General features: G+C 48.1%; 1 protein-coding gene across 11 annotated transcripts in view; it reads left to right on the forward strand.

Annotated features, from left to right (window-relative positions):
- Positions 1-343: 343 nt before the first annotated feature.
- The window catches only part of BMAL1 (basic helix-loop-helix ARNT like 1), a 99,644-nt gene continuing 81,889 nt past the window's right edge, over positions 344-18,098 (forward strand). For all 11 annotated transcript variants that reach the window (XM_047876900.1, XM_047876901.1, XM_047876903.1 and 8 more), the window contains exon 1: positions 344-471. The gene's annotated coding sequence lies outside the window, so the exon portion shown is untranslated. The remainder of the gene's footprint in view (positions 472-18,098) is intronic.

Here is an 18,098-nt window from a genome sequence, read left to right on the forward strand (position 1 = left end):
GATTGGTCCGCTCCTCGGGGCGTGTGTTTCTGTGCGCCAAGCGATTGGTGGCGGGAAAGTAGCAGGTAAACCAGCCCCCACCGCCCCGCCATTGGTCAGAGGCCTCTCTAGCCGCCACACAACTGGCCAGCGGGCCGCCGAGCGGCGCGCGGATTGGTCGGGCGCGACCGCCGAGACCGGCTCCCTTCGGGCCCTCGGATTGGCTGGCGGAAAGAGGCAGGTATCCGGGCTCCGCGGCTCCTCCATTGGTGGGCGGGGAAGGGGGGTTGGGCACAGCGATTGGTGGGCGGGGGGCCGGGCCTGGGCCGGCGGGGAGCGGATTGGTCGGAAAGTAGGTTAGTGGTGCGACATTTAGGGAAGGCAGAAAGTAGGTCAGGGACGGAGGTGCCTGTTTACCCGCGCCGGACTCACCGCCGCCGCCGCCGCGGGATCCGAGTGGGGGCGCGGACGCGGGCGCTCCCGCGAGCCACGGTGAGTGTCGGGCCGGCCGCGGCCGGCGGCGCGGCCCCGAGCACCCCGTCGGGGGCCGTTAGCACCCTGGCAGGCGCGGCGCCCCCGCCGCCGCCCCGGGCGCAGCCCGGCCGCCGGGGAACCCTGCCCGACGTGCCCGCTGCCGGCCTTAAAGGGCCCGTGCCCGCTCCCTGCCCCCACCCCAGCCGCGGGGAGGCTGCGCCCCTTAAAGGCGCCGCGCCCGGCCGCCCCCATCCTCTCTCGCGGGGGCTGGCACTGCAGGGTTGGGCGGGCAGAGGTGCCGCAGGCGCCCTTAAAGGGACCGGGAAAGTGTCCGCGGGAGTACCTACCTCCTCTCAGGGGGCATCGCTACCTGAGGGGTGGGGAGAGGAGGGAGGAAGCAGCCAGCTGCCTCTTAAAGGGACAGCTCCGCCCTTTGGGAGCAATGATCCGGCTCTGGGCGAGTCCTAGAATGTATCCCTGGGAGCTGGGGGGGAGGGGTGGGAGCCCTCGAGAGGACCATTCTTGACGGCTGCACCCCAAGGGCGTTGGGCAAGCAGTGCCTCTTCTGCCCTTCCTCCCCATCTCCTCCACTTCCCTTTCGGGAGCCAGCGGGGCTGGGAGGGGGTGGGGAGGGCGTCTCCGTCGGGCTTGGGGAGTCCGAGTCTGCTCGCCCCTTCGGCCCAGTCGCGGGGCCTGGCGCTGCACCCGGGAATCCGGGCCCCGAGATGGGGCAGACCCCAGCTTGCGAACTTTCGTCCGGCCTGCGCCGTCTGGGTCCTCGGCGGCCCTGGGAGGATCCCCCGTGGTCTCTGAGCAGGTGCCCGACGGCACCGGGACGTCCCCCGGCGTCCAGCTGTGGGCCCGCCACCCGCCCTGGAAGCCCGGGAGCCCCGCGGAGAGCGCTGCGAGGCTGGCTTTTGCACCGAGTTTGACAGATGTCAGGGAAGAAAGGTTCCCATTCGCGATTGCCGAGCGTTGACAGCCACGAGAGCTCTCGTTGGCTCTGAGGTAGAAGTGGAAGAGTGGAAATTAATGCCGACCTTGTCGGGCTTCAGTCGGTGACCCCGAGGGGTCACAAAAGCCTGCTCCGGACGGCAGGCGGGTGTCGGAGGGCAGGCGCAGGGGAAGGAAGGGTTGTCCTGAACATCGGCGTCGGTTGTCCCTGGCAGTGCTGGCCGATGAGGGAGCAGGCTGACACCCCTCACCCCACATTCCCTAGCCCCCTTTCCCTCCTCCGCTTCGGCCCCTTGGCCCCTTCCCGGTCCAATAGCGTTGTTTGGGCACTTTGGCGCTTGCTAGTCTCTTCTCCCTGCTTACGAAGCTACTCCTCAGCATGCAATTATTAGCCAAGTTTTCTCACCCAGCTTCCAGAAATAAGGTTCGGTATTTGTGCAGAAGCATTTCCTGGCTGTACCTGTATTTCCAGGATCTCCGTTAAAAAAAAAAAATCCACAAAAGCTGCCCATTAGATGCATCTCATTTCACACAAGGCTTGCTTGTCCTTCTGACATCTGCTGCTGTTCTCTCCTTCATCTATTTTTATATGACAACTATTATTTTAATTCTTCTGGTCCCATTGATATCAGGATCTGTCAATTTGGGTTGGTGGAGTTTTTTAATTAATGTACTGGTTGAATCATGAGCTTAAAATAATCATTGCTGCTCTTGAGCAGTTTTGAATAATCTCATGCTCTTCGAGCTTGCAAGTAAAAAAAAATCACTGCTGTCAAATTAAATTTCCATATCAATGAAACTCCAAAATATTTTTTAAAACACAAAATTGAATCTTTCGGTCCATGATCTGTTACTGAGTTCACTTGAAAACAGTTCGTTGAATGCTGTTTAGAAAAGGCTTTGAAATCGCCTGTGTCATCTGAACCCGGATCTGTGGAGGTATTTTGGTTTTGATGGTCGTTGTAGCCAGTGAATAATAATAATAATGATAATTGTTATTATTATTATTATTTAAAACTGTAGTTACATTTGTGCCTTATTTTAACCCCTACAGTTTGAAAAGAGGGCGAGAGAAAGGAACAGGTGGGGTAAAAAGCACTAGCTGAGAGTTAGAACATGCTGGTCCTTGCCCAGACTTGGGTTTTCATGGCTGTGCCGCTTCAGGCAAGTCATTGAACCTCTCTGGGTTCTGTTTGTCTCAGATGGAAAGTCAGGCTGTTGAAGTACGTGATCTCAAAGGTTCCTTCTGCGCTACAGTTCTCTGCATCTAAAGTTTTAATACATTTGAGTTCAGGTTGGTATTTACCTGCTCAAGCCTCCAGAACATCTGAGCTGAAGTCCTATTTTCATAGGAAACTTCAACAGAACAACAGATGGGGTTTGAACGAATCCATTTAGAATGATTTATAAAATGATGATTACTCAGGAGTTTGTCTGCCTCTCGCAGAAGAGGTTCTGCATGCCACAGAGAAGAAAAGGAAGTGGTCGTGTTTTCAGATTTAGCCCTCAATGCCGACAATCTCTGTGCAATTTATATACTAAACAATGAACAAGCACTGTAGAAAGACTTGGCTGTGTTAACAAAACTGCCTGAGAATCTGTGAAAACTAAATATTTAATATGTCTCTTTGGTGGAAGAGTTGCCTTCCTTCCATGAGATTTCTTCTGTTTGTGATTGCAACATCAGCTCTGAGGGTGGTGGGAGAAAGTCAGTATTAAGGAAACAGTTTCTGCCCCTTACGATGTTATAGTTATGGAGTGATTTTAGTTAGCATCATGGTAGATACTTGCAGGGAGGTAAAAAAAAAATCCTTTCTAGACCTTGAGGGTGGTGAGGAGTCCAGAAACACCCACATGCTGCCCTTCTCGGGTCTTTTCTCTCCTCGTTGCTACTTTGTCCCAACACCCAGACTTAACCCCAAACACCCACCCTGGCTATTCCCTTCTTTCTCTCTGGAAACAAGACCTGCTCTGACTCGAGCCCCCTCAGCATCTCTTCCTTCCTGTTCGAAGCATCCTGTCTCTTTCCTCCGTGGCTTCTCTTCTCTTTCCAGATCAGAAAAAGTAAGTGGATCTCTCCTCTTTCTTTTTCTCAGCCCTTCATTTTGGGTGGGAGCCTTGACTCTGGCGGCAGGACCTGGGACTGGGGTTTGGATCAGAAGAGTGCTTGACCCCTCTGACCACAGGCTCCTCCTCTGCGGTGTAGTGACAGTGCCAGCTTCATGGAGTCCGTATGAGGATCAAGGGAGATGATGCGTGTAAAATGCCGGGCACACAGGAAGCCCTCCCTCAGTGCCTGCTGCCACTCCCTCCCACCGCTGCCAGGGTCCTGCCCGCTGAATAGCTTTTCATGCTGTTTGTCCTCAGCCTCCTCATCAACCCCAGAAAAGCCTTCCTCTCAGTTTAGGAGAGGAAGGATGGAAGGAGAAGAAACAGCCCTTCTGCGGGCCTGCTGTGCGCAGGCGGCTTTCACTGGTCTGTACATGGTACCCCTGAACCTGTGTGTCTTTCTCTCCCCTCCCTGCCCAGCAACCTCTCACAGGGGCTGTGCGCATTCACCTCATTCTCTCTTCGTCTGCTCTGCCCCTAGCGCCCACCCTCTGGCTCCTTTCAGCCTTCTCTATAGTTCTTCTCAAAGATCTCCAAAGTCTTTAAGTCTTGAATTCCAGGGACCCGCTCTTAGTGCAGAATGGTCGTTCTGGGCCCCTTTGCAGCTGTAACCCTGTCTTTCCTCCCTTCTTGAAATCCCCTCCTTCTTCTGCCTTGCCACGATGCTTTCTTGGTTCTCTTCCTGCATACCCTAAAGGTATGTTTTTGTCTTGGCCCTGCGCTTCACACTGTTCCACTCACCCAGGGTCCCACTTTCAGTCCTGATCTGTCTCTTCTGCTTCGGCAGCTAGCAAGTTCACTGTACACATTAACAGTAGCCTGGAGCCGGCATCTGTGACCTTGGAGTTAGAGGTTGCAAACTGCTGGCAAGCACTGTCTCCTTTCATCCTCCTGACACACTGTTGCCTATACCCCTTCACAGCCAAGCTGTCCTGAGGGGCAGTTTGTTTGAGCGGTTAAAGGTGCAGACTTTGGAGTAAGTGTCATATCCTAACTGTTCCTTACCAGCTTTATGATCTGGTCAAGTTGCTGTGCTCACTGTGTCTTGATGTCCTCAGTGATAAGACCAGGATCTCCAGAGTCCTTACCTCAAGGAGTTGTGGTGTACATTGAATGAGTTAAAACTATGAAAAATACGTGAAGCTATTCATGGTGCATAGTAAGCATTCAGTGAATGTTAGCTCTTGGTGCTTCTGGTCCCTCTCGCCTTTCCATATCCAGCCTGCCTGTCTGTGTGCACAGGACTGTCTGGTCAAACTGAAGGGCTGTCCTTTCCCTGGACCGGCCCTTGGCTCATCCCGTGCTCCAGCTGATGTCCAAATCTTACTGTTCTCTAAGACGCGGCTCAATTGCTTGGTCCTCTAGGAGCTATTCATTTTGTTTTTCTTCCTCCCCACACCTGGTAGCAGTACCCTCCAGCTCTTGATCTAGCTCAGATTCTTAGGTACTGCCGCATCTGTGTTGTGTTGGGCCATCTCTGGGAATATGTGTCTTGCTTGCTCAGGCTAAGCAGTTTGGGGGAGTTCATCTTGGTTTCCCAAAATCACAGGCACAGGGAGCCTTCAGGATGTGTTTGCCCGATCTCAATTAATGATCTTGAGGAGGAGGAAAGGGGATGGGATGCACCAGGGGCACCAGTGGTCATGGCCAAGAGTAGGCGGGTTTACAGGGAAGGGGGGTTTGAGGTGGGGACTTTCGTGGTAGGGAAGATAAGATTGGATACGCTTTAGTCATCTTTGCTTTAGGGGAACGTTGAGTGCTGGCATATGATGAGAAATGATTTTTACATTAGCACATGCTGTCCTTTTAAATAGTATAAACTCATGTTCATCCAGTCTGGTTAAAGAAGGGGGAATGGAGGTCTTGATTTCGTATTCTGGTTAATACTCTACCCATTGGATTTTGCACGTATACTGAGTAAAACATTTACATCTATTTATGCCTTCAACTACCGTTTGAAATGTGTGGCCTGGGCAAATTAGTTAGCTTCTTTGAGTCTGACTTACCTCATTTGCAGAACAGAAATAGTAATAATGATGGTAATAGCGGCTAGCATTTATTGAACACTGTGTGCCAGCAAAGATGTTAGTCACCTTATGTTTATGAACTTGTTTAATCTTCCTTACAACCCCATGAGGTAGGTCCAGTGATTATCTTTATTTTACAAGTGCAGTGGTTTTGGAAACTGCCCAGGGTCACTCGGCTGGTATGGGGCGGGACAGGACTCGTGCCCAGAGGACTCCGGAGTCGGCCCTCTAGCCCCTGGAGTCGGGGCCTGCGGGGGGGAGCCCCCACATTGAATCCTGTGTACGCAGTGCCCCGCACCGTGCCAGCAGGCCAGGAGGCCAGGAGGCCCGTAGTGGTTGGCAACCCGTGTTACGGCCGACAGATGTGCTTGTGCACCTGCTCTCCAGCAGGACCGAAGTCCTCTGCGGGGGACGCCACGCACGGTTGGGTCTCACCCTGGCAGCAGTTACAAGGGCTTGTGAGCATTCTCTTCACATCCTGTTGTGCATTTCTGTCACTTGCTTCCTCGTGCCTTTCTGCGGCACTGCTCTGACATGGGCCCCGTGTGGCTCAGCCAGCCCCTCCGGGACGGTTCCAGGTATGAGATGGACCTCTGAACAGAGCCCAGTACCCCTGCCTCCCCCGGTAGCCATCTGCAGAGGAAATGCAAAGGAGCCCTTTTCAAGAGTCTCTCACCTTCTTCCTCCTCTCCCCAGCTTCTTAACCCAAAGACAGGCACCCACAGCCTTGGTGTATATATATATTTTTAATGTCAGTTGTTTCCCGAATACATTTAGATAGTAAGGGAAACATTGTCTTATGTCAAGAACCTGTTACATAAAAATGTGTTATATAATGTTCAAATATATATACTGCACAGTGGAATTAGATACCACTTTTTTCCCCAAAGAATAAAAAGATAATAAACACAGGCTGTACTGAATGTCATTAATCTTGGAGCTGGAAGGCCTGGAAAGACATGCTCTGCCCTCAGAGCTATTGTTTTGAACCTCCGTTATCCTCCTCGAGTGCTCCAAGTGTAGGATGTATGGGAAGTTGACCTGAATCTGCCATGGAATGCCACCGTGAAATACTCTGGCAGTTGTCTTTTCCAGGGGGACAGAATTCCTTGACATCTTGCTCACTTGTGTTTTTCTTACATCTAAGCAGAGGGAAGAAGCTCTTTTTGACCCCGACGCTCGGACCACCGAGGCCATCTTCTAACCGGTTTCCTGTTCTAGCCTCTACTTCCTTCAATTCTTCCCACACAGTGCGGTCATCTTTGCCTTCCAAAACAGCCCTGTTTGCAGTGGCACGTGGTTGATACCCGCGTGTCCAGGGCTCCAGGCTCCCCAAGGTCCGGCCCTGGTCCCCCTCGCCAGCCCAGCTCCTCCACCCCAAGCCCCATTCCCGGACTGGGCCGGGTGCCCGAGGTTCAGTTCTGCTTGTCTCTGCCCTGCCTGGGCTACTCCATGCCATACTCTTCCCTGCTGTCTGTCTTGCTCACGTCTCCCCCTTGACCTCGGTGGCCTGACCTCTTAGCCTGCCTTGAATCTCACTTCTTTGTGAAGCCTCCTCTGGTGACATTTGCCCCCTTTACACACACACACACACACACACACACACACACACACACATACACACACACACACACACACACACACACACACACACACGCGCCCGCTCTCTCTTTTTTACTTTTGATTGCCAGCCATTCATTCAGAAGCAGTGGTACTTCATAATTAGCAAATTATCACATTGTATCTAATCAGGATGGCCAGTTCTCTCATTTTTTAATTGTTCCATGAATAAATATCTTGTCCTCACTTCCCATTCTCCAGCTGTACTCATTTACTCCTTCAGTGTCGTGTGTTGGAGGCCTACTGTGTGCACAGCAGTGTTACAGGCACCGGGGATACAGCAGTGAACAAAACAGAGTCCCAGCAAGAGACAGATAAACAATTGAAGACGTTAGCTCCTGGTCGTGATAGATGCGAGGAAAGCAATCACATAGAGTAAAACAGTAGCGATGATGGGAAGGAGGTTGCTTTAGCCAGGTCCTCTGGGGTGGCCTTTCTGAAGAGGTGACATTTGAGCTTGGTTGCAGGAAGCTCTGGGGAAAGGTGTCCCGGGAAGCGGAAACAAGGCCCTGAGGTTGGAAGTAGCTTGTTTTTGAGGAAAGTAAAGGCCATTGTAACCGGATTAGGAGTTACACTTGTGTACAGATGTTTTATCCTCCTTGTAACCTTCACCCAGTGCCAGAAAGTCCCTGTAAATACTTGCATACAGAATTGGAGCATTTGTAAATTGTATAAATAGCAGGTGACTCTCCTCTGCACAGTAGGCTTTTAATAAAACTTTATATGGCACACAAGCAAGTCCACAGCTTGAAGGGTTTTCTCATCAATGTACACCTAGCACGTATCACCAACTATGGAAGTTTTAATTGTGTTTAGTGCAGAACTTCAGACCTCAGAATTCTGTTTTACATGCACAGCTATCTTAAAACCAGCTCTGTTCCACAAGTTCATTTGTAAGGCAGTTGAAACATGGGATACGTTTTCTGTAGAGAAAAAGATGAACTAAATGGTGGTTTCGTTCCTCGGCGAGCCCACAAAAGTCATTTCATGCTGACTGTAGCTGAAACCATACTGTTTAGTGCTCAAGTATCATCAGCATTAATTGAGCCTTCTGCAGCCAGACCCCCGCATCTAGATGGCGTTATAGGTCAGTTACTATGAGCCTTAATGGGACTCATTTACCTCGGTCACACCTCCTATTTTTCCTGTCTGCCAAAAAGTTTTATAAAAGGAATTCTTGCCTTTGTGCCTTTAAGATTTAGCTCCTTGTGTTATAAAGGAATCAGTGGCGGGCAGAGTAGGGAATGCCCTGCACTGGGGGGCTGGGAGAGCCCGGGGCCCAGTCTTAGCCCAGTCCCTGACTTGCTGAGTAACTTTGAGCGAACCGCCCTCACTGAACTTTGATGTCTCAGGTCCTTCTTGGATATAAAACCCTGTTTTCTCACCACAATGGGAAAACATACATGTATTTCATCGTTCAAACCTACCTCAAATGACTACCTCTAGTTTCTTCTTGAAGTAGATGTACTCAAATGACATGAGGAGCTCAAGGAGTTCTGTGTATGGTGCTCCGCAGTTAGACGTTCCGTCTGAACCTTGATTTTGATCTGCTGTCTTTCTTAATGAGTGGAAGGAAATTTTGTCCTAGAACTTTTGGTCCAGATAAGATTTCTGTGTTCTTGGCCAACTTATCTTCCATATAATTATGTAAACTGGTTTTTCTTTTTAACTCTTAGGGATAAAAATGGTGACTATGGTTTGTTTCTTATGAATTATACTTATAAGTGCCCTTAGGGAATGGAACGAATTTGCAGGAGAGAGCAGAGCTGAAAGAGTGTGGGATCAAAAACAATTTTAAATGTTAAATGCAAAGCTATTTTCAGTATCCTGCTGGAGGAAAAAAAAATTTTTTTTTAAGGCTTTAGACGATGGAAGAGGTTTCTGCTCCAAAGGAGAAAAGAGCCTCAGGGTTTTGCAGTAGAGAAAGCTACCTGATCCTTTAACTGACGACCACCCCTCCCTTCCTCCTTTCCCCTCTCTGAGTTTCTTTTTGGCATCATGAACCACATTTGCCATTTGAGAAGTTTGCTGTGTAAACGACTAGCTTTGCTAGTTGCAGAGCTCAATTGGGACGTAGGGTGTTAGGGAGTTAGCATTCAGATGGCTTAGGGTACAGAGTGCTTTGTCGCAGAGTTCCCCACAGGATTCAAGTGAGGGAAGCCTCATCAGGACAGAAACAGCACTTCTAGCAAGGCCTCTGTTTGATCAGCTGTGAATGATGCTTGATTGTTTTTTCTCTTTTCCTTACTTGATGGCACAGCAAGGAGTTGGGGCAAGAAGTTGTTGCTGGATTTCACTTTGGAGTTGGAAGGTGGCATTATACCTTGTGTTCCTCCTCAGATGCTAGAATATGAGTAAGAATTTTTGTCTGCTTTGTTCTCTGCTGTAACCCCCGCAGCTAAGACAGTGTCTGCACAGAGTAGTCGCTCAATAAATACTTACTGAATGAATTCAGCCTGAGAAAACCTCAACTTTCTTTTCCCCTCTGTGTAGGCTCACGAGCTTGGTCTTGCAAGGTACTTTGGAGTGTAGATAACCATTTCCTTTTGACATCTGTGTTTTTCTTGTTCTTCAGGTTGGCCAGATATCAGTATCTTTTATTGATGATCAGGACTTAACTGGCCATGGTTGTCCCTGCCTGGCTGATGTTCATCTTTGTGTTATCTTTAATTGGCCTCAAAGTACAACAAATCAATAGCCGAACCATATCAACTAAAAGAAAATGTACCGTGTATTGGGCATAGTACTACACGTTTATTTATTCAGTCAACATATGTCTGAAGGGCCATTATACCCGGCACCCAGGCTACACCTAGAGGAAGAGCAGAAAGAGTTGTTGTAGGGATACCTGGCTGGCTCAGTTGGTAGAGCAGGCGACTCTTGATCTCGGGGTTGTAGGTTGGAGCCCCATGTTGGGTATAGAGATTACTTAAAAAATAAAATCTTAAAAAAAAAAACAAAAGAAAAGAGAAGACAGTTGTTGTACCCAAGGAGCCTTCAGTTTAATCTGTTGGTCAAAAATAATCCAAGGCCATGTATAATGCCAATAAAGTAGTCTAGACTACCAATAAGTACTACAGAAATTCAGAGACCAGAGGGATTTTTGTGAGTTGTTATGGTAGGGAGGAGGCCTCTTAGAAATGAGTAGGTTTAATCCAGACCTTTAAGGATGGGTAGGATTTAGATTCACAGACCAGGGAGTAGATGGAGTGGGGGGACATAGCACCATTAAAAGCGCAGAGGTAGGAATGACCAGCCTGCACAGAGACTTGCCTAGAATGGAGAGTTCTCAAATAGTGGTGGGAATTTAAGTTTGGAAAATCAGTCAGTGCCTAAACATGATGCATGCCATTTCAGATGATACCAATTGGTAATATATACAGAGTTCTTATGATGTCCTTAGCACCTCACATGTATTATCGGATTTAATGCCTACAAAACCCCACGTAGTGGAACTATCGTTAGCATCACTGTAGAGAGGATGAACTTGAAGCACAGAGTGATCCAGAGACCTCCCTAAGGTAGAGGGTCCAAGCTTAAAAACCAAGTCATGGAAGCTCTTGACCATTGGACTCTGCTGTCTCCCAGTGTCCTCCACCTGCAGGATTTGGATTTAGTTGGGGTGTTAGAGTCATGAGCTGAAAGTGAACAAGGCTCTATTTAGCCACTCCTTCATATTGTAGATGAAGAAACTGCAGGTTAAGTGACAAGTTAAAGTTTACCTGGTGAGGTAGAGACTGCTAAGTAGTGGAAGGAGAATCACTGAAGTTGTTTCCACTGTGATTATGATTACCATTTCAGTGATGTGAAATAATTATCCCTAGAGCATGAGTCCAGTGTGAGCGTTTCTGTTGGACTGAAGCAAACAAAGAAGGACTAGCTGCAGCAGAGACCTGATAGGAGGCTACTAGCTGAATCCAAACAGGAGTTGGAGGGAGCCAGAGCTGGGAATTGTCAATTATGTTAATCGGCATGGCTGTTTTCTGTCACCCTTTAGATCTTTAGAGTGCAGGCAACATCTGCCTGTGAGTGCCTTTCAAGTATGTGAATCTGCACTGTACTGTGACCAAAATGCCTTGGTTAATGAATTCTCCAGAAGCAAAGCACCATTATGGAAGTTGAATGTTTAAAAAACAAATGCCCACATTTTGTGGAAAGAGCACCAGATTAGGAACAAGATAACTTGCATTCTAGGCTGCTTCTGCTACTTAAGCACCAGATAGCCTAAGTCAAATTACCTAAATGTCTCAAACTGTGGCTGATTCCTTATCAGTGGCACAGGTGTAACAATTCTCATCCAGCCCCTTACAGTGTGGTTCTGATGCTGGAGTGAGATAAGGAAAGAATAAGGAGTTTGAAAGCTGCAAAGTTGCTCCCTGGTTGAAGGGGGGCAGCCATCGTAGTTTTAATAGTGAAGGAGTACTGGCCTTGCAGGGATAGTCTGGAGGAGCTGAAGGAATTTTCCGCCCCCAGGGCTTGTTTGGGGATGAGGCGCTGTCCACCAGATGGGTGCTGACGGGCCTCACTTTGCTGGGTATGACCATATTTTAAAGGTGACGATGTATTTCACCCTAGAAATGGGGAGCCACAGCCTGGGCATGACTGGAAGGTTAGGCACAGATATTCACATTAATCTCTTCTCCTCTGGACACACCTCTCAGGATAATGATGAGCAGGTGTGAGCCAGAAAACAAAGTGTCAGGATCTAGCCAACTGGCCAGTTGGGTATGCTTGGATGTTTCACCTATCCTGGGGCATGAGGCAGAAATCCAGAAGAACCTTGATTAGCCTAGGAGCTAATGGGTGAGCCAGCATGCTGTCCAGGTAAAACCTGATTACAAAGCCTGTAGGAAAGTCTTGACTGGAGATGTGCCACATCTTAATTTTTCTTAGTTTTGCATGGATGATGATGATGATGATGATGATGATGATGATGATGATTCATAGCAATATCTAACCTTTGAGTATTTGCCATATGCCAAGAACTGTGCAAAGTGCTTATATGCCTTTTCCCACTTAATACAGTAGCCCTGTGGGGTGGACACTGGCAATCTCACTTTCTAATTAGGGAGACCGAGACCCAGAGATGCTTCAGATAACACACAGTGGGTGGGAAAGCCATGATTCAGACCCAGGACAGTCTCCGGAGCCTGAAATCTCAACTGTTAACTTCTTTCTTCCTTTTCCTGGCACCCCACATGCTTCCTGCCCCTGGTTTTGAGGTTTCTGAAAGCACGGTGGATCTCCGGAAGGCATTTTTGGTTGATAAATGACATGTCACCCAGTGGCCTCAGCTCACTGTGGCTCGCTCTTCTTCGTAGCCCGTGGCTGACATCGAGCAGCTCTCACTGGCTGCTTAAAGCTCATGAGCAAAATGATGCCAACACTGAATGTAGCAGATTGACTAACTCTTGCTGGCTAATGCATGTGGGAATTTTAAGGAAAGAAAAATAAGACAGTGAAAGGGATTGCTCTGGGTCAGTTTTTCAAAAAGTGTAGCTTATACTCTGCTCAGTGTTCATTACCATGCTTGTCAAAATCTCCCCACAAAAGCCTTTGCAAATGTCAAGATCCTGATGATACTATTTACCTCCATGTGTGATTTACAAAGTAACTTTTGCATGCATTGTCTTGTTTAGTCTTCACCACAGCCCCATGAGGAGAGGTGTTTAGAAAGACTTGTTTTGCTGGCTGTGAAATACTTGGAGAGTTTAAGCGACTGCCTGGGGTCCCAAAGCTAAGTCAGTAGCACCGCCAGGACTTACACACTGCTTTTCTGACTTTAACTCTTACTCTGTTCCCCAGTTTCTCTTCGCTTTGTCTGTTGAAAATGTTGTTAAGTGATCTGATATACTGTATTGAGAAGTCAGCAGGGATTATTAAGGTGAAGTATTTTGTGCTACACACTGTTAGAGAATCAGAATAAATAAAAAGTCATGTATGGTTGTTGTGTTGGGCAATTGGTTTGCACCTACTTTGTATGGCATAGGACACACATATAGCTTTGCGGTATATTGTTGGACCAACAGCCCTCTTAGCTTTAAAAGTCCAAAGGCTTTGGGGCACCTGGGTGGCTCAGTCTGTTAAGCGTCCAACTTCAGCTCAGATCGTGATCTCACGGTTCATGAGTTCGAGCCCCATGTCTGGCTCTGGGCACAGAGCCTGGAGCCTGCTTCGGATTCTGTGTCTCCCTCTCTCTCTGCCCTTCCCCCACTCGTGCTCTGTCTCCTTCTCTCTCTCGCTGTCAAAAATAAACATTAAAACAAATTTTTTTTTAAAAAGTCCAAAGGCTTTAATACATGATAAAACATGGAATTTATGTAATGTCCTTTAAAAGTTGACCATCAAGTTCTTGGTTAGGAACACAAGCTCCTGTTATCACATTGTTTCCATGGAGAAATTAGCCTTGGCTCACATCATTTCAGCTCTTGGTGCCTTTTCCAGGAATGGAGTGAACTGCTTTAGGAGAGAGAGCTGGTCATGCTTGTCACCTAGAGCTCTCTCCCCTCCTATAAGTGCAGGGGGCTGATTTACTTCTCTGGGCCCTCTCAGTTTTTCCTGTGATCTGAACATAAATCATCTGTGAGATCCTGCTAATTTCATTTTTTAGAAGCTTTCCATGAAACAAACCTGAATGGAACGTTTTCTTGTATAGGTTTGAACCTCCCCTTTAAAGTATTTAATTGGTGGGGCACCTGGGTGGCTCAGTTGGTTGAGCATCTGACTTGGTTCAGTTCGTGATCTCATGGTTCTCTGAGATCTATGAACCATGATCTCATGGTTCATAGGTTCAAGCCCTGCGTCAGGCTCTGTGCTGACAGCTCGGAGCCTGGAGCCTGCTTCGGATTCTGTGTCTCCACCTCTCTCTGTCCCTCCCCCACAGGGCTCTCAAAAATAAATAAACATTTAAGAAAATTATTTTAAACACAAGTATTTATTTGGTGGCAAGGGGCTTTACTAGGAGAATGTAGAACTGGTCTCGCTCAAGCCTTTTCAGTTGGGACACCAAGCAAGTTCCTGTATTAAAGAGATCCACGGACCATAGCTGAAACTAGTCCTTAGCAGCCAGTGGTCCAAGCCTTCTATCTTCAACATGTGGCTTCCACTTGGTGGTTGAAGGCAGAAGCTTCCATTTTTACCATCTCCTGGGGGAAAAGCTAAGGGGGGAACACCTGCAGTCATTTTAAGGGCAAGACCTGGTAGTAGCACATTCTTTTATTCTAGGGGCCAGAATTAGTTAGTTAGTTGTATTAACTAGAGGTATGGCTACATCTAACTACGAAGGAGGCTGAGAAGCATCTTTAGGTGGGAGGTCATGAGTCCAGCAAACACTGTATTTAAAAGTGGAGAGGATATAGAACATTAGGGGAAATTTGCAGCATGCTGCATTGTGGTACCAGCGGGAAGGATTAAATAGAGTTTGAAGCTGGTGCCAGGAGAGCTGGGAAGATGCCTGAGTCCAGGGTCAGGATCTAGGCAGGCACACAGAAATCTTGGCGTATGTAGCCATCTAGCAGTCAGGGCAACTCATTGCTCAGAGACGAGGCTGCCAGGTAGAACCAAGGTGCCAGAGGTGCCGAGGTGCTGGAGGGAATATGAATAATCTAGAAGACTTCAGTTGTCAGAGGAAATTCATCAATGTAAGTGGTACAGTAGAAAGAGCACTGAGCTAGGAGTCAGAAGACCTGGGTTTGAGTCCATCTGCTTCTGCTTCATAACCTGGGGCAGAAGGCTTTGATGAACACTTGCTTTATCATCTACAATGTGGGAATAATGGTGATGGCCTTTCCTGTCTCCCAGGCCTAGGGTGAGTAATGGAAGGGGAAGTGCCCTGCAAACTGAGCTCCATGGAAACTGGCATAGCGTCTGTGTTACTCACCTGTGTGTCCCCAGCATCTGGTGCAGCGGTGGGGAAAACTTGCATTGTGTGGAGATCTTGGTCCTGGACAGTGTTCTCTGCTAGGCAGAGTTGTTCTTTTGTTCGTCATTGGCCAAGGTCTTCATTGGCCAAGGTACAGCCACGTACCCCACCAGGGTGTGGGCAGACATCAGGGCAGCTCCCAACCAGGTAGCATAGGACATATGTCTTTGGCAGAGCCATTTGCTTACTCCACTGACGAGGTGACAGAATACAACAAAAGGGGAGCTAGGACTTCTATTTGGATGTCATGGTCCCCGAATATGAAGTGATCATTTTTAACTGGTCTGGTCTTCCTGCAGATTGGAAGATGAAACCTTCCCAAAGCTGTTAGAACATGACCTCTTGCTTCAAAATAGTAAGATGTAGTTATAAAATTCCTCTGTTGATTTGGAAAAAAAAAATATGTGGCTTGTTCAAAACAATAAATGTTTACTGAAAGTATGATATAGATAAGAGAATACAAAAACAAGCTTATGGTTTCTATCCCGTGGACTGTTTCTATCCTGGCCAGAGTGATTTTTTTTTTCTTTTGCTGGAGAAATGGGGTCTCAGTGGATAATCAAAAAAAAAAAAAATTTTAACCTTGATTCATTTTTTTATTTAATGTGTTTATTCACTAAAGATGATCTTCTTTCCTGGAACACAGTGGAGTATTTTTAACCGGACTTTACTGAAAAAAAAAAAAAAAAAAAAAAAAAAAGCAGGAATTGAACTTACATTCACAGTATGCTCTTGACTCTGTTAAAGGCTCAGGCATAGAAGGAGGGAAAAGCACCTAAGTGTTAACAGTGGTTCTCATCTCGTAGAATTTGAGGTGATTTCTATTCTCATCTCCTTCCCTGTGGTTTTCTATTTTTCAACAGTGAGCGTGTGTTGCTGTTATAATCATAATCGGCTAGTTAAAAATGAGTCTTATAAATTAATACCCTCCAGCCAAATGAAGAATTTTGATTTTTGGCAACCTGGCCTGGCCTATAGGCTCTCATGTTAACTCAGGCCTATCGAAGTGATTTTCTGACAAGGTAAGGAATTTGTTAGAAAGAGGATGTTTTCCTTTGTGGAAATCAACACAGAAAGCAATCGTTCTGTGACATGTCGGGAAAGATGTCCGGGGGAACTCTGCTCCTGGAATTTGACTAGCCTGTTTTATGGTCACTTAAGGAAATGAACCTTGCAGGTTTCCCATTCACCGTGTGACTGTTCTCCTTTATCTTATACTCCTGTGTTCCTCGGGGACCCCTGGTTCCATCATCCTGGGATCAGGTGACCCTGCCCTTTGTTCTCTCAGACTCTTCCATTACCAGTGTCCTCTGTGCATGTTTCCCTCCCTCTGTTTGTGACTGTAGATTTGGTGGTGGCTTCTTCCCACCGCCATGTTTACCGACTGAGGAGAACTAATTGTTGCTCTTTTCTGTCATAGTTGTCCCTTGCCCTTGTCATTGCTCAGGTGAGTGACCTGAGCCGTGCTCTGGGGACAGAATGAAGAGGAGGGGTCAGGACTGTAGGGAAAGGGTGGGGGTACTGAGCTGACTGCAGGACCTTGGGGAAGTCCCTGGGCCATCCACCTAGCACTTGGCCCGTACCCGGCAGGACGCGCTCTGACACAGCTCCTACAGATGACTGCTTGGTGTTTGAAGCCATGCACTGATCTGTTGAATTCCTGCAATGTGGCAGTCACTGTTCCAGATGCCGTCAGGGGGCATAGTGATGAGCAAGGCAGACCTGCTGTCTGCTGTCATGGAGCTTTCATTCTCGTGGGAGAGAGAAACGGTTCACAGGGAAATAAACGAAGCTCATTACAGACTGTAAGAGCGGCCCCAGAGATGGTTACATGCGCCCTTTTGTAGTGGAGCAGGAGGGCCGGGGTTAGGATGATTCAAAGGCCTGGCTCCTTCTATTTCGCCCCCTGTGCTTTCTAGTGGGGAGGGAGGAGATTTGGGGCGGGGTGGGGAGGGGTGCGGATATCTCAGTAAAGCTGAGCTGCTTCTCCCATTCAGTCCGCCTGGGCCAGGCCTGGGCGTACAGGTGGAGAGAGCAAAAGCCAAGGCATACCCCGGGGGCACATCCTTCTTTTCTGAAGAGCGAAGAGCCAGTTTGCACAAAGAAGTCCCAGTCAGTGCCCGCTGCAGCTTTTTCCATGGCCAAGCTTGGGTTTTCTCTCTTATTTACAACTTGTAACGAGGCCCAGCCTCTCCGTGTCCTTCTAGCAGGATATTGGACTGATCCTTTCAGGGACAGGGTCTTCTATTTTGTTGTTGCCGTTTTAGTTATAGTAACCCCCTCCCTGACACCCTGTTCTCCAGGTCTGGTCTTGCATGTGTTCAGGGTAGTTTACTGTGCCATTGCCCGTCCTGAAACTCTTGATCGCTGACACTTACAGGATCTTTGAGCATCACTGTCGGCTTGGCTTTTGGCTGCCCAGAAAAGCTGGAAGTTGGGGAGATGTGAGCTTCCTTGTCGAGTCTTCTTTTCTATTACACTTCTCTGTCAGATCGTGGGCTCAGCCATTGGTCCTGTTCTTTGTGCCCCATCTTTCTGAAAAACCAGGACAGACAGGACCCTGCCTCCCATGAAGACTCCGCACCCTTCCTTCTACAGCCCTTAATGTCTGTGTTTTCTGACCCTTCTTCTCCCATCTTCCTGTTCAGAGAACAAGGCCTTTGAACTTGCCTCACACTGGCTTGATGCAGTATGGGAAACCAAGTTACCTGCCTCCTGAAGGAGTCTGGGACTCACTTGGCTTCCAGAGCCCCCCGTCACTTCTCTGCCACCCAGAGGATAAGTCATGCCCACGGTGATCATTTAACTCTCCTATCAGGGCCTACAGGAAGGCCCTTTGTTACTCAGTTAATTTTCTTGGGGGGGGGGTGGGGTCTTGTTTACTAGTCTCATCCGTTCTGTGTTGTTACCAATTCTTTAAAAATATGTCTGCATATATGCACGTGTAAGGATGTGTGTGTATCTTTTTCTATGGAGAACAAAGGGCTTTGGAATGAGTGTGGCCCTGAGAGGGC

The sequence above is a fragment of the Prionailurus viverrinus genome, chromosome D1 (assembly GCF_022837055.1).
Source record: "Prionailurus viverrinus isolate Anna chromosome D1, UM_Priviv_1.0, whole genome shotgun sequence".
Lineage (NCBI taxonomy): Eukaryota > Metazoa > Chordata > Mammalia > Carnivora > Felidae > Prionailurus > Prionailurus viverrinus.